Source organism: Gorilla gorilla, chromosome 17 (genome assembly GCF_029281585.2).
Source record: "Gorilla gorilla gorilla isolate KB3781 chromosome 17, NHGRI_mGorGor1-v2.1_pri, whole genome shotgun sequence".
Lineage (NCBI taxonomy): Eukaryota > Metazoa > Chordata > Mammalia > Primates > Hominidae > Gorilla > Gorilla gorilla.
This window is the reverse complement of record NC_073241.2, coordinates 70774657-70790472: the sequence shown is the minus strand read 5'-3', so window position 1 is coordinate 70790472 and position 15816 is coordinate 70774657. Positions and strand designations below refer to the sequence as shown.

General features: G+C 37.2%; 1 long non-coding RNA gene across 1 annotated transcript in view; it reads left to right on the top strand.

Moving 5' to 3' along the window:
• The first annotated feature begins 519 nt into the window (after positions 1-519).
• LOC134757397 (uncharacterized) overlaps positions 520-15816 on the top strand; it is a 42503-nt gene continuing 27206 nt past the window's right edge. The window contains exon 1 of the long non-coding RNA XR_010131282.1: positions 520-680. This is a non-coding gene — a long non-coding RNA (uncharacterized lncRNA). The remainder of the gene's footprint in view (positions 681-15816) is intronic.

The following is a 15816-nucleotide window of genomic DNA, read 5'->3' as shown; positions in this document are numbered from 1 at the left end:
TCTTCAGGATGAGAGGTGGTGAAGAATGGCTCTGCCTTGTTATGGGAGGCAGGTGGGTTTTTATCAGCTTGGAGGACAATTTTCTACTTTATTTTTTCCCCTTTTGGTTGACTGTGATCCATAATGTTGCATTTTGCCCTTTAGGAAGAATTTTCCAGTTGACAGACTCAACAGCCATATCCTATCCCAGTGCTTGGGAAAAAAAGGCAGAAGAAAGGACGTCAACTGGATTCAATATTTTTAACAATACTGTCACAATTGTATTTTAGGATTTATTTTTTTTCCTGTGTTTTTGCCAGGAGAACTAAACCTCAAATTCATATAGCAGATTTCCTCTCTCATAAATGCAGTTTTGAAGGTTCTGATAAAAATTATATATACATATATATGCATCCCATACTTTAAGGATTTCTGGTAAGAAGGAAGTATATGGGATACTGTTACTGAAGTGTGGCAGCACTGATCAAGGTTACTAACAGCCATGGTAGTTGCTGTAATTTGAAAACAGTAGCAGTGTTTATTTATTCATTTATTTATTTGTTTATTTTGCTTTTTCACTTGCCTGAATAATCCATTTTCAGAAAAACCTCAGACAGAAAAAAGAAACGAAAGCCAGTCTGAAGAGATGGTTACATTATTTTCTACAATGGCAATTTCAGAAGTTGTTTTTCTTCGTGCAGGTAAAAATGATACACAATTTTAGTTTTTCTCTTTGTCTTAAACTAACCTAGCCGATGTCTCGGTCAGTCGTCATTCCTGTATGGGTCTAGGCAGGGCTCTGTTAACACTGGGGCCTTGGCTTAATAGCTTAGCAATAACTACACTGGTGGTTGTGGGAGACCTTCAGCATACTTTGATCATGCATACACGTTTCATAATTGACCTGCTCCCATTAGGCTATCCACATTTAACAGTGATGATTCTAAGAAAGTCACAACTTAGAAGTGGTGAATCTAGTGCCCAGATCTGTGTCTTCTGATGTACTTAGTGATGCTCAACTGAATGGATTGCTCAGATTTTTCTTAATTTTTATTTCTTTTGCACTTAGTGTCCATGTAGTAACTGTTTCTCTGACATTACAGTGGGGGGAAAAATAACAGTGTCACATTTATTTACATGAGTTATTCACTTTTTTTTATTCTGAATATCTTATCAATAACATAAGAGGTGAGATCATCTGAGGGTTTCTCTTCAAAGAAAGTTTCAGTGAGTAATTGTCCCTGATGGTGAGCTATAGCTACAGACTATTCCTTTTCTTCAAAGCATTGCTTTAGCCAGTTCAGTAAGAGAAGATCAAGAAGTACAACTATCATTTTTTAACTTTGAACAAAAGTGGTTCAATGAAACCTAATATACTTAACCTTAATTATTTGGCCAAACCTTCAAGAACCATCAAAGAAAATTAAAGAGGATAAAGGAAAAATACAGAAGGCTGAAGAAATGTACTTATACTTGAGGCTTTATATCAATTTCATCTTCATTATTTGCTGTCAGTTCAGTTCCCAGATATTCTTAAACCTCTGTTTTGACCTTGACTAGAATCTGAAGGGCAGCATCTTCTGGACCCAGGTAAGTGTGATCAAGTGTGTGGCCTGGAGGACACAGTGGGGTCAGTGTGTCTGGCCTTCCCAGGGAGTTCTGACTGGTGAGGACAGGAGCCTCACAGAGGCCTCAGCTCTGCTCCTAGCTGCAGCATCCTTGGGATCTTGTCACAAGCAGAGTCCTCAGGACTCGCCCCTGTGGCTGGGGCCATGGGAGGACCTGTGCTGTAATTTCCTCTGTTCGGTGTTGACCCTTGCTTCTGGATTCCTGCAGCGCTCACTCCTGGTGGGCTGTGCATTGTGACCTTTCTTCCTTACATTGTCGCAAAGGCAGAGAGATGAAGACCCTGCTGGGCTCAGTGCCTGGATAGTACTTGCTACCAAAAGGAAGGCACCCTACTTTACACATGGAAGACTTTCTTCTTTCATTTTTTTTTTCTTTCTTCCATCAGAAATCCCCTTACTCCATGTCTTCTCTTGCTGACTCCTATTGATGTTCTAAATCAGCTCAGATACCTCATCCAGGATCCCCACCTACCTGCCCTGGAGATTTCCTGCTTCCTGCTTTGTCAGTGGGACTATCATTTCTGCAATGAACAGATCATGTCACTTGTTTGGAGGTAGCGTTTTGTAGCAGGGAAGTCCATATATTTGGGTTCTAACTGGTTAGCTTTGTAATCCTTGAAAATTCACATTGTTCTCCTTGTGAAAAGTAAGCCCTCAACTAATAAAACACCTTAATACACTGTCAAAAACATAGACTCACACTTTTATCCTTGTATCACCTTTCCTTCAAATATTAACCCACAACCCAATTCTTCTATAATTCTTCTATTTAGCCTATCTTCTTCCAAATGCTTACATGTTCATAATTTGGATTTCTCAGTGGGCACTTACTTATATTAATTTACTTACAATTATTCTGTTATTGAAGTGTTCTATCTTTTCATTTGTGCTCTGAGCACAAATATAGGGTGTCAGAGTAGGGTGTCAGTTGTAAGCCTAAAACCTGGGACTGTTTCTTGATGATAACAGGCATATGATGAATGCTTGTTCTTGCTGTTAAACTCTACTTTTATCTTAGATATGCTTCCGATGCTCATTTCATTATAGTTTCCCTCAAGGAGATAATATCTGTCTATTTCTACATGTGTCCTCTTTCTCAAATTGTGAATTATTCTTTGTATTTTTCCTAGTGCATAATCTGTTGCCTAGTCCTGAGTAAAGGATCAAATAATCTTGCTAATAAACTTATCTCAATGGGTTTTTGTTTCAAGCATCAAACAACATAATGCTTGTGAAAGTGATTTGCAACAAAAGAAGTAAAATGTAAATGTATGGGATTAATTCTGTGATTCAATGAGCCCAGTCCCAGACCAGTGTGTGATTTGGTGGCGATGACTTAAATCTCATAGGTCAATATGCAACAAATCCTTCTTAGATGCACTCTCCTTTAAAATGCACAATATTACAGTGGTTTGTAATCTGAAGTTTCCTGGTTTTAAAAAAAGTACATTTTTAGTTGAGTGTTTGTCATGCTCTGGGGCCCTACACATCTAAATATTTAACAGGATTGCTTTATATGCTCTTTTGCCGATGTTGCCGATATGTGATTTGGTTTTTGCCCAGTGGGTCCCTCGGCTTTTCATCATCCAGTGCATATATTGGCTGCAGAGTGCCTGAGCAGCAAGAATAGAGGGGTTGCTGAGGCATCCAATGCAATCAGAATGTTATTTAGAAAAGCTGGCTTGCCAGCCAAGCCTTGCACGCATCTTTTATTACACTGTATCTTTGTGACATATTATTTCTGCTTCACAAGGTCACCTGACCCTGAATGGGACCTGTGGTCCGTTGATAACACAGCTGGGTGACGGCTGCAGCATGAGTTAGGACTAGACACGGAGAAGGATGAGTCTTCAAAAGTCCCAGCTCACCTGGGCTGAGTTCTCACATTCCTTTTCTATTCCTTAGCTCCCCCTGTTCCCTGTTATTGGTGTGCGAGGAGAGAAAGAATGGGCAGGGGATGGTATAATCAAAAGCTTCTTTCCATAACCGAGAAGGTGGGAGTGGGGTTGAGATTTATAAAAAGTAGGTAGAATCCATTACTTGCCTGTGAATCTTAAGACGAGATTTCATGTCCTAGCCTCACCTCTGGCGCAAAGTTCGTTAGAGAGTGTTCCTTGTCCTCTTCATCTGGCTGGTTCTTCTCACTGGCCAGCTCTCAGCCCAAAGCTCAGAATTCAATGAAGCATGTATGTATTCTTGATGTTTGATTCCCATCTGTATTAGTCTATTTTTATGCTGGTATAAAAAACTGTCCAAGACTGGGTAATTTATAAAGGAAAGAGGTTTAATTGACTCACAGTTCAGCCTGGCTGGGGAGGCCTCAGGAAACTTAGAATCATGGTGGAAGGCAAAGGGGGAGCAAGTCACCTTCTTCACAAAGCAGCAGGAAGGAGAAGTGCCAAGTGAAGTGGGGAGAGCCCCTTATAAAACCATCAGATCTTGTGAGAACTCACTCACTATAATGAGAATAGCATGGGGGAAACAACATCCATGATTCAGTTACCTCCACCTGGTCTCTCCCTTGACATGTGGAGATTATGGGGATTACAGGGATTGTAATTCAAGATGAGATTTGGGTGGGGACATAAAGCCTAACCTATGGCAGTCTAAACGGGACAATTTATTCTTTGACTATTCACTCAACGGGCATTATTCAGCATCTACTACGGGTCAGGCAATGTTTTTGTTGCTAAAAAAAACAGCATCAGACAAGACAGAGGTGGTCCTTCTCTCATGAAAATTATGTTCTAGTGGAGTCACACAGACATAATCCAAAAAGTAGGTAAAAACCAAAACACAAAATATTAAGTAATGATAAATGCTATGATGAAAATATAGGAAGGTGAATAGAAGGTAATTTAGATGGGAGGTGGAGGGAGAGGACCTCTCTTAGGAAGAGACATTAAACTGAGAACTGAGTGACAGGTACCAACAACGTGAAGGTCCTCAGAATGTGGCTGGGAAAGGCGCTAGGCCCCAGTGAGTTTGCTCTGTTTTTGGAACAGTCTGAAGTTGTTTCTGGAAAGCAAAGGCTAGAGAGGGAGCATGCATTGAGGTCAAGTCAGAGAAGTGGGCAGCACCAGATTTCACACACATTTCTGGGTTAGAGTAAGGAAATAGAATTTTATTTTATGGTAAAGAAAAGTTGCTGATGAACTATAGCAGAGAGAGGGCATGTTTTGATTTACATTATTTTAAAAATCACTTCTTATTTTTCTTTGTAGTTTTGCCACCCTTGTATATGCTTCTAAGCCAGAGAGTTTTATCTTTTGACTTTTATGAATAGAATTGTATTGTACAAGTATTTTGGTGTGTTGTCTGTTCAACATTAGGTTTGTGAGACAAAATAGGGGGAATTATTTGGTATGTCAGGATAATGGTTACCTTTATCAGGAAAGGAAAGAGTGGCATGGGAACTTTTGAGGTGCTGAAAAAGACTTACTGTATTTTCTTAACTGAAGTTGCAGTTACAATGGTGCTTGTTTCATATCTAAATGCTAAATAGCATAATAGGTGTATAAATATTTCTGAATGTGTTTTCCAAATAAATATCCTGAAAATCACTACATTTAGTAACTTTTTCAGCCAAGTTTAAATATGAAATTAGAAACAATTTTCCAGGAAGGACTAATTATCCTTCCTCTCACAGTATGCTTATCAGAGAAGCAAAGAGGAAAGATAGAGAAAGGAGAAAGGTTTCTAATTGGTTGGCAGATGTGCAGAAAGTTTAGGTGTGGTGTAGGGGACAAAACCCTGAGACCCAGTGACAATTATGCTGAGAAGTCAGGAGAACATGGACTCAGCCTTAGCTTGGTCACTAGCTAGCTTAGTGACTTGAACAACTCACCTCCTCCTTCTGAGCTGTTTCAACATTTCTGAATGGAGAGATGACCTGTCACATTGCTTGGCACTTGGTAGGTAATGAATACACATTTGTCTACTTGGATACCTTGATTCTAATAGACCCAAACACTAAATTCCTCTCCACATATCCAGCCTCTAGATTCATTTACTCAGCAGTCTAGGCTGGGATACCTCACTTTTAGTGCATTTCATTTCTACCTCAAGAATAACAGTTATTACAATCTGACCTGATAATCAACTGTGTACACATCCACAAAATCCCAATAACCCAGCACAGCCATCTGCTCATGCTCAGCAAATAATTTCTAATGCAAGGGCCCTCTCTTTCAGAAGTAAAAATTCTATTAGGTGAGTTCAGCTGAAATAAAAGTAAATATCATTGATACATGCTTATTGCTTATTTTCATACATATATGAAAATATATATGAAATATGAATATATATGAAAATGTGAATATATATATATATATATATTTAACATGATTTAGAGTGATTTAGATAGAAGTGGGTTCAAATCCTGGCTGTAGCTGGTAGCTGAGCAATCTGGGTCTAACTCACCTCTCAAGATTTCTATTTCTTCAGTTATGTAACTACAGCAGAAGTACCCACCTTGTGGCTTTGTGACAATCAGTGAGCCCAGCACAGTGGTAGGCACATGGCAGGCCCTCAGCCCCCAGTGGTTTACTCTCTGATCTATATCTCTACAGGTATCCTGAAATCAAATCAAAGGTTACAAGTTGATCAGGCCAAACATCTTGACTGTCAGATCATTTTCATCATCAGCATCGTGGTGATAAACCAAAATGTCATTTGCACCTCGGGATAGGATGCACAGAGAGGACCAGTGCGTAAAAATAATATGATATGCCTTTCCTTTCAGAAGTTGTTTCACTAGGTGACAATATCATGCTTCTTTCGTAGCACTGGGCTGAAAAGTAACAGTACTTTTTTTTTTTTTTCAAAATTATATTTTCCTGACCAAGTGGCTGCATTCTGTCAGGCAGGGCAGCTGCTGACAGTTAGACAAGGAAAAGGGAGGAATTATGCAGACGTTTGGCAGTGTAAATGTTAGAACAACTCAACTGTATGTGTGTTCAGGAGAGTTCAGCAGCTTAGGTGAATGCAACTCCAGGAAATAAAATGACAGCTTCTCTTAACCATTATGCTAATGGACAGGGTAGGTGGGGGATTTCTCCGTGTTAGAGCAGGCACTTGGGAGACAAAATGCGTGGGCTCAGATCCCACTCCCAACAATGTCTCCCACTGTGATCTTGGGCAAGTTGCTGAACTTCACTGTACTTTAGTTCTATTTCTCCATCTAAAAACCCAAGCTAATAATAGTTGCCTTCGCTGCAGGGGTGGTAAAAAGATTAATGAATTAATGAGCAGAATGTGCCGTGGAGGGAAGGAGAGCGGTAGAAATGTGATCATTTCCACAAATCTTTGATTTGCACGGAGTCTGCCACAGTAGCTTTTCTAAATGTTGTGCTCATTCCCCTCTCCTTCTCAGATAATGGACCGTCCAACCCAGTTCTGCTGCCAAGAGATACGGATGCTCTTGTCCAGGACGCGATGAGGTTTTTCATGGCCCCCAAGCCTGGGTGCCGTGTTAAAGTGATAAGGAGAAAGATCCTGAGTCATAGAATGATGGAAATTGGGGAAAGATATGAATGATGAGAGAGTCTTAGCTTTAAAATAAATAGCTTAACCACCTTTCCAATTTTACAGTTTTATTTTAGAGAACAATAAACAGTGACGAGTGGGAATTTTTTTTTACAAAATGAATGTTACAATTCGGATAATAGAAAATAATTTAAATAAAATCTCATTTTCAAATTTATTCATGACGTATTATACCAAAAGGCAGTATGTTGCTATATATATTAAGGTGCAGGATAAGACGACTCCCCTACTCCAGTGCTTTGCCTGGCTTCCTGCCCCCAGCAGAGGTCAGCGATAGAAAAAAAAAAATAGCAACAGAACATTATGCATAGATAAAAGCATCAGATACTTTAATACAATCTTAGATTTGGGAAAAGAAAAATAAAGTCCAACCACCAACAAACAGAAGTCTAATTTTAAGACCAAGGAGTAAAAAAATCCTGTCAAAATAGCCAGGAAAAGAAAAGTAATGTATGTTATATACAGTATCTCATTTATTGGTCTTAACAGAAGAAAGTAAATGTATGATCTTACTTTTTAAAAATAGAGAGACCGAGATTCATGGATATTGATGGTCTTGTTCAGGATCTCAAAGCTAGCAGTGGTGAGCGGGCATTAAACCCAAGCCTCAAGTCATTCCAATATCTATGTTTCAGCTATTCCCCAGATTTCTAAAGTAAAGCGGGATTGTAGCTTAGGAAAAAAATTATCTGACAGATACTGTATGTATTTATAGGCCAGGTTGCAAATAAATCCAAGCATTCCTTCATTCATCTAACCACCCACATATTTGATGAACACCACTGATACCTAATACCGTGAAAAGTGTTGGTTCATAGAACTGAGCCAAAGTAAAGAAGACTATGTATTAGGTTGGTGTAATGGCAAAAACTGCAATCACTTTTGTACCAAGCTATGTTTTACCTGGATCTAGCAGGCAGGACACAAAATTGCAAAGGTGAAAGGGTCATCAGAACCCAAGCCAGCAGAATTGGGCCCTGACCCTACAGTTGTGGATGCTTGTCCTCTGCCGGATATAGTGTTTTGGGGACCTGAAGCTTTGATCTCTGACAGAAGCTTCCAGAGCAACCCAGCCCCATTTGTGATAGACATGCCAAGATAATATTGGAGGAAAGGGCTAAAATATTATACTCTACTGTATCTCTGTTACTATTTCTTTATCACATGTGAAGTATAACCAACTGCAGTCTAGTGGAAGAAAGCTGTAAGGAGACTTAGTTTTACTCATACTCTAGCTAGGAAATCATTCTGGTCTCATTCACACTGTTAATTGATCACCTACAATTAAACACATCTGAACACCTTAGTCCTGTCATTTGCAAATGGACCAGGAGATAGCAAACCCCAAAAGGTAATGTAAGAGCCATAAAACACACAGATTGCCCATGTCTCAGTTTTTTCACAAACAAGCTCTGTGTCCTGTACCTACATGGTTTCCACTGTCATTTTGGATAATCGTAGGATATATTTTTGTATGGTGAAATAAAGGAAAATGGACACTTCTGCTTCTATGTATCTGAATAAAATAAGTATCAGGAGGTCCCAACAGCCCTTATTTCCCAAAATGATGAACGCAGATGACTTAATAGCCTTCTTTCAAAATAAAACCTTACCAGTGTGCAAGTTGGTAACACTTCTCAAATTCAGAGCACCTATTAGCTCTTCCATCTGACTCACTCTCACACAATTTGTTTTACATTTATACTTTATATCACAAAGCAAATTTGAAATTTATGTCAAAGGGTGTGTCTTATGTATGAAATTTATGTCAAAGGGTGTGTCTTATGTATCTTTTTTCTTTTTAACTCTCCTGTATGCTATATACATAGAATATAGTGCTTGAAATATTTTTATTTTTCATACAATTAATGACTACCTGATACTGAGGCCTAGTTTCCTGTGAAGTTCTGATTCCAGTGAAGTTTGTCTTTGGTGTTCTTTCATCTTGCAATCAAGTGCCAATCCTTCTTCACAGAATTCTTCCAACACAGTCCTGGTTGCCAAAGTGTTTTGATCAGGTCAGTATTGCATTCTACTGTGAAAGCAATCCTAATCATCACCTTAGCCTCTTTCATATCAAAAGTGACAGTAGCGGACTCATTTATCTATTCATTCATCCATTCATTGTTTCATTCAACAACTAATTATGAAGTGCCTCCTGTTATATGTAGTTAGTGCTGGCTAGTCTAGCTAAATACTGGGGATTCAATGGTGTATAAGAAACAGAATAATTGCTGCCCTAATAAAGCTTATGTTCCAGTGGCTGAGGCTGATCTGAAACATGCAAAATATCCATAAACAAGACCATTCCTTATGGGCTGAGCACCACGAGTGAAATAGGGAGAAACAGGTAAGAGACTGAGGCAGTCACAAGTTTCTCTTTAAGGAGATGACACTTAAGCTGACAAAAGGTTTGCCATACAATGATATAAGGAAAAATCACAGCCCAAACCTCAGATTTTGGAGGAAAATGAAAAAGGCAGGTAGAGTCAAAGTGTAATTCATGAAGGAGGTGTTTCATTAGAGATGAATTTGTCTAAACCAGTAGGAATTACAACATGTAAACCTTGCAAGAGATGGTGAGGGGTTTTTATAATAAGGACCAGCGAAGGTCAATAGAAAGATTTAAGCAAGAGTATGAGAGGATTGGATTTATAGCTTTAAAAGATGTCTCCGGCTGCTGTTCCCATGGGATCATTTTTTTCTAATTTGTGTTATAAGAACTAATGGTAAACAGAAAATTCAGTTTACAGAAATTTTCTTTAAGGCCAGATTTTAGAAACAGTCAGAGAATCTTATCGGAAATATTTAACAAGCTCACAATAGCCTGCATTCCAGATATATGTATCCTAAAAATATCTGTATTCCATGCATGTCGATGTCTGACTTTGAGCACGCCACAAACTCTGTGGTCCTTAAAAATGAAGAAGTTTGAATGAGATGATGTCTAAGATCTCATTCAGCTCTAGTATTTTATGACCATGAAATTAGTGCATTAGAAACTGATTAAAATCTAAGAAACTATGAAATAACCCTTCTCTTCAATCTTGTGAGTGAAATGATCAGAGATATTACTACTATTCATGATGATCAACATGTGTCCAGCATTTTATAGTCTGCTAAAGATACACACATTGTACCATTTGAAATCACATAACACTAAGAAACAAGTATTATTATTTCTATTTTACCAATGAGGAAATTGACATTCAGAGGAATTGTTTTCCATAAAGAAGATCAACAACTAGCTAGAGACAGAATCAAGACAAGATTAGAAATGTACTGTATAGGCAAATCGAGAAAATGACACTTTATATTTTTATTGTGGATTTTGATGGCTACATAGGCTTATTTAGAAGTTCACTCTTAATAGTTTTTAGCAATTATACAATGGCCTCTTTCTCTGCTTACTTATTAACATTTATTCAGAAGGTCCTTAGGATTAGAACCTCTGCCCTTTCTTAAAATTCAAAACATAAAAAAAACATGAAATTAAGACAGCTTTAATAAACCTACACTGTTGGTCAAGGTCCAATATACTCATTGCCTGCTGTTAATATTAAAGTTATTCATGAAATTATTTAGACGTTTGCCAAGTATTTATTGCTTACTCTTTAGAGATATAGCCTTGAGTGTAGAAAAGAGGTGCATATGTATCTTTTTTGAAACTTTATTTTGCTTGAGGGGCTCTCCAGGCCCTCTCTGCCTGTATATGTTGGCATGTGCATGCACAGACACACCCTCCTGCCATCCTCCTCCTCACAGACTCTGTAAGCCAAGTGATAACAAAGGCCTACCATCATCTTCTCTGTGACAGTGGCATTGCCAGTTGAGGTTGGAGGAATTTTTCTGTATATTTTTCTATTATCCCTTCCCATTTCTTCCTTCTAGTTATGCTTTTAAAATTTTGACTGTATATCTTAGCTGTTCTTTGGATACTAATGTGTTGTGTTCTAATTACTGCGTAAATGCAAAATTGCTTTTATCATGTATATCACATATATCATTATGTATATGATAAATTCAAACTTTCAGAAATCAAGCAAACAAGCAGCTTCATATAAAATCATATAAGGATTGGGTCCAATTATACTAGAATCACTCAGAAGAAATATTTCAAAGACAAACCTGTTGAAATGGCTTACTTTTTGACAGCCCTTTCTGGAACTTCAGCGATTTCGTCCCCACCCCTTCTCCCTTTCCTTCCTTCATGTCAGACTGGGCCATGTTTGAAATTCCTGAGCCCACCACGTGCATGCTGTCTTTATATATACACTCATCTCTCCTGAGGAAAGATTTCAACTTCATGGCAAGACTGAAGAAAGCATGTCAGAATGCTGTCGGAGAGAGAACCTTCTTTTCTACAACCGTTTTTGGATGCCGGCCAAAATTTTCCCTTTCTGGCTTTAACTCATGACACTATCTCCCCATGGAGTAGAAGGGATATTTTAGCAACTGGCAGGTTTTAACAGTGCCCCTCAATGCCAGCATGGGCAGCCCAGAATTCAGAGCACTGACTCTGTCTTCATGCCGATATTAGATAAGCATGCCGTTTTAAGACAACGGTGGGCAACTTTTCTTTTGAGACTATCTGGGGAGATTTTTTTTTTATTTTATAAAGGGTTTTATATAAGACATCAAATAGTTATGAGGAACGTGGCTGTGCTTTTTATAACACAAGAAAGGTTAAGAGCAGAAATTTTTATAGACACTGTAAGAACTTTCAGGGGACTAAAAGGCTCAGTGGACTCTGAAGACAGATTTCACCTTCAGGAAGAGAATTCAAGTTCACCTGAGGAATCAACAAGTTACAAGGGTTGGGATGCCCAGCTCGGTCCCTGTTGTTGCTTGGATTCTACCTCTGAAATCTGCTTAGCAACTAATTGAAAGAGGATTGTTTCAGGGGAAAAGGTTTTGTAACAGCATAGCATACAGTGTACTCGTGTCTGGGAATGGGCAAACAGTAAGGTTTAGGCTCTGGATTTACTGGAAATAAAAGTGTTATTTTATTTTGGCATTTCTGTGTCCCAAACCAAAGGGAAATGTGCCATGTGTCTGCATAGAGATACTTCCTTGAAGAAGACTTTTTCCCTGGATTATCTATTCTAATGTAGGCTGAAGACTGCTTAGGTTGCAGTGTGGGTCACATTTAGGAGATAAATACTAGACAGATACAATTTCCTGAGGCAAGTGAAAGAGCTAGGCACAAAGAGAAAACTAGCTCCAAGAGGAAGAATTGATTGGGAAAGCAAGTGGTATAGAAATGAAAGAGAGGGAATGGACACCTGCCATATGAAAATAAAGATTGAGATAAGTCAAATCAAACTGTGTACAACTGACTGGAATGTCTATTTCAATAAGAACACATTCTTAGAAGTCGAGAAGTAAATATTAATCGTATAATTTGAACTCAGCCTCTGTCCAGGAACAAGTCAATTAAAGTATAATAATTATTTAGCCTGAGACTTTGGCCAAATAAGTAATCTGTGTGTTTGGCTAAGACTCAAGCAAAGAATGAATTAAATGAACTAAACTGAAATTACTGCTTATTTTATTCTTAGAAGTTTTATTCTAGAGGATGATTCATTTATTGAGAGATACCAGAGTCTCTAAACTACAAGTCTAAGAGTTTGATACGATTTGTCTTCCACTACACAACCTTAGATACAAAGACATCCAGACTAAAAAAACAAAACAAAACAAACAAGAAAAAACAAGCAAAAAACCAAAAATCCCGCATGGCTTGGATTTCTCTTTGGAAGGTGGAGACCTTGTAGAAAGGATACATTTCCTGCACCTGTATGAAAGAAACTCTCTGCACACAAGCATTGCTTTATGATTTTGACTTTACCAATGATGTTCCACAATCCCAAGTCTTTAACCTTCTTCTCTGTGTGTGTGTGTGTTGTTTTTTCACAAGCTCTTCAAGGACATGGACGACTTTAATTTCCAGCATAAGACAAACCCTAATAATTCCTACTCATATTGATCCCTTCCTACTTTTCAAGGTTCTTTTAGTTAACCAATCTATATGTATTCTGTCCCTGGATGTTGTACTGTAGCAACTCTTTTCATCTGAACCAGAAGTTACTTATTTAGTTTGATATCTCCAGCAGTAGAAATCCCACAAACTTTGTTGGTAGACATCTCACTCGCTTGTCCCATATTAAATGTATTGCCTACTAATATTTGGAATTTTCAAAATTTTTAATAAGATTACTATATAACTACTTAGAACAATAAAATATAGAAAAATAACAATTCATAACTATTTCCACTTATAACTATTTAAAAATGAATATATGTATTCAAGCTTTTTCCTATGTATGTGTTTTCTGAAGGTTTGTCTCAGTTTCTGTATATGTGTGTATACACACATGTAATTAATCTATTTATAGAACCACATGTATAAGCATTCTTAATAAAATCTAATCTTTATATTTTATTACAATATAAACAAGTATTTTAACAAAAATAAATTTATATGTGTAGATGAGTTTATACTCCATTTTAAAAATTCAAATTAAATCAAATAAATACTTGTAGACTAAATTTTCTTCTGTCACTACAAATTTAAAGCATATCAGTAAATATTCTAAAAGAATGTATTTTTAATGTAATTTAACTAGTTTTTCTCTTAGCACATAGGATGCTTCCATTTTTTTGTGTTTTTCTAGTGTGTATAATGCTATGATAACCACCTTTTAGATGGATTTGACATGTAAAGTGCCTTTTGCATTAGGTTTCATTTTATTATGGCTGAGACTGAATATTGTAATTCAGTTTTCAGTTTATTTGAATTCTTTTAGGCTATTGTCTGTTTATGTCCTTCATTTCCTTCATCTACTTTTCTATTCTTTTCTTTTGTGAAATGTCTGTAAATGTCTTTTACTCATTTTAAAAAATTACAATTGGTTTGTAAAACCACAATTTATATTAAATATTTTCTTATTTATTTATTTATTTATTTATTTTAGACACAGTCTTGGTCTGCCCCCAGGCTGGAGTGTGCAGTGGCCCAATCTTGGCTTACTGCAACCTCTGCCTCCTGGGTTCAAGCCATTCCCTTGCCTCAGCCTCCTGGGTAGCTGGAACTACAGGTGCATGACACCACACCTGGCTAATTTTTTGTATTTTTTAGTAGATGTGGGATTTCACCATGTTGATCAGGATGGTCTCGATCTCCTGACCTCATGATCCACCTGCTTTGGCTTCCCAAAGTGCTGGGATTACAGGTGTGAGCCACCGTGCCCGGCCTATCATTTGTTTTTAATTTGGTTTAGGATGTTTGTTGAGTTTCAGAGTTATTCTATTTTTGATACAAACATATTGATTATTTCTCACACCCTCAAATGGCTTTCTTTCATAAATTCGATGTTTAGAAACATTTTTCCTATCATGGGAAAATATTGATATTTTGTTCTGGCTTGTTGTTTTATTAAAAAGAAAACTTTAACACTTTGATATACATAGAGTTTTTCTAATTCACATTCTCAATGCCATTTTTAAAAAAATATTTTATTTTGCTACTGATTTATAGTGTTCTTTTTATTTTAAAATTATTGCTATTACTGTTTATGTGCAAATTATTGCTATTATTGTTTCTGTGCAGTTTTTTTGTTTTGTTGTTTTGCTTTCTGGAAAGAAATCTTTGCCGCCCAAAATACTTGTCAACCAAAGTATGGCTTTATCAACTTGAGCAGGGGGCAAATCTTTTGGGATCTACACTTCAGCCTCAAGTGCATGTGCCTAGATCCTGCTCTGTTATTCTTGGAGACATGTTGTCATTCAAGGTTCTTTGACTTTCTCCGCTGCTAGTTCACTGATACTCTTAGGTATATGAAAATCTGCACATTATAAGAAGCCTTGGTTCCAAGATTTCTCATTTTCTCTCCCCCACTCACCCATCCATGTCAACATTTTACTTGTAAATGGACTATTTCTGTCCATTAAGTTGCCAATTGCCATTGCCTGTAGTTATCCTTGAAACTTCTGCCCAGCCCCTTCTACTTCTCTTCCACTCTCCAGTTTTCTAATTAGTCTGGATCTTTTATTGATAAGCCAAGGACCAATTAGGAAAAAAATAAATAGCATTCTGACCCATCTATCTCTTTTTCATGGCACATAGTGAAGAGCTGTGCTTTTCAATGGTAGCCAATAGCTCAATGTGGCTACCGAAAACTTGAAATGTGCCTAGTTTGAATTGAGATGTCTTTAAAGTATAAAATACTGACTAGATTTATTTTAAAATGTAAAATATTTTATTCAACTTATATATTGATTATGTCTTGAGGTTTATAGTATTTTAGACATATTAAACTAATAAAAGCATATTCTTAAAATTAATTTTACTTGTTTCTTTTTAATTTTTTAATGTGACTACTACAAAATCTAAAATTTTATTTGTGACTTGCATTTGTGGATTATATTGGATAGCAGTGAATAGAAGTTTTACTGTTTTCAGTTTTAGTACCATGGCTGTGCCCTTGCAATTAAGAAAATGTCTTTCCATGTTCTGAAAATAGATTGGCTGTCAAGTTTTTGTTATTATGTGTCCGATCTTTTATAAATTGATGCTTACAGAAAACTTTTTCTTCAATTATACTCTCCTTAATGCTAATTTCTGTTGCATTAGTTATACAATGTGGCTATGTGATGCTGC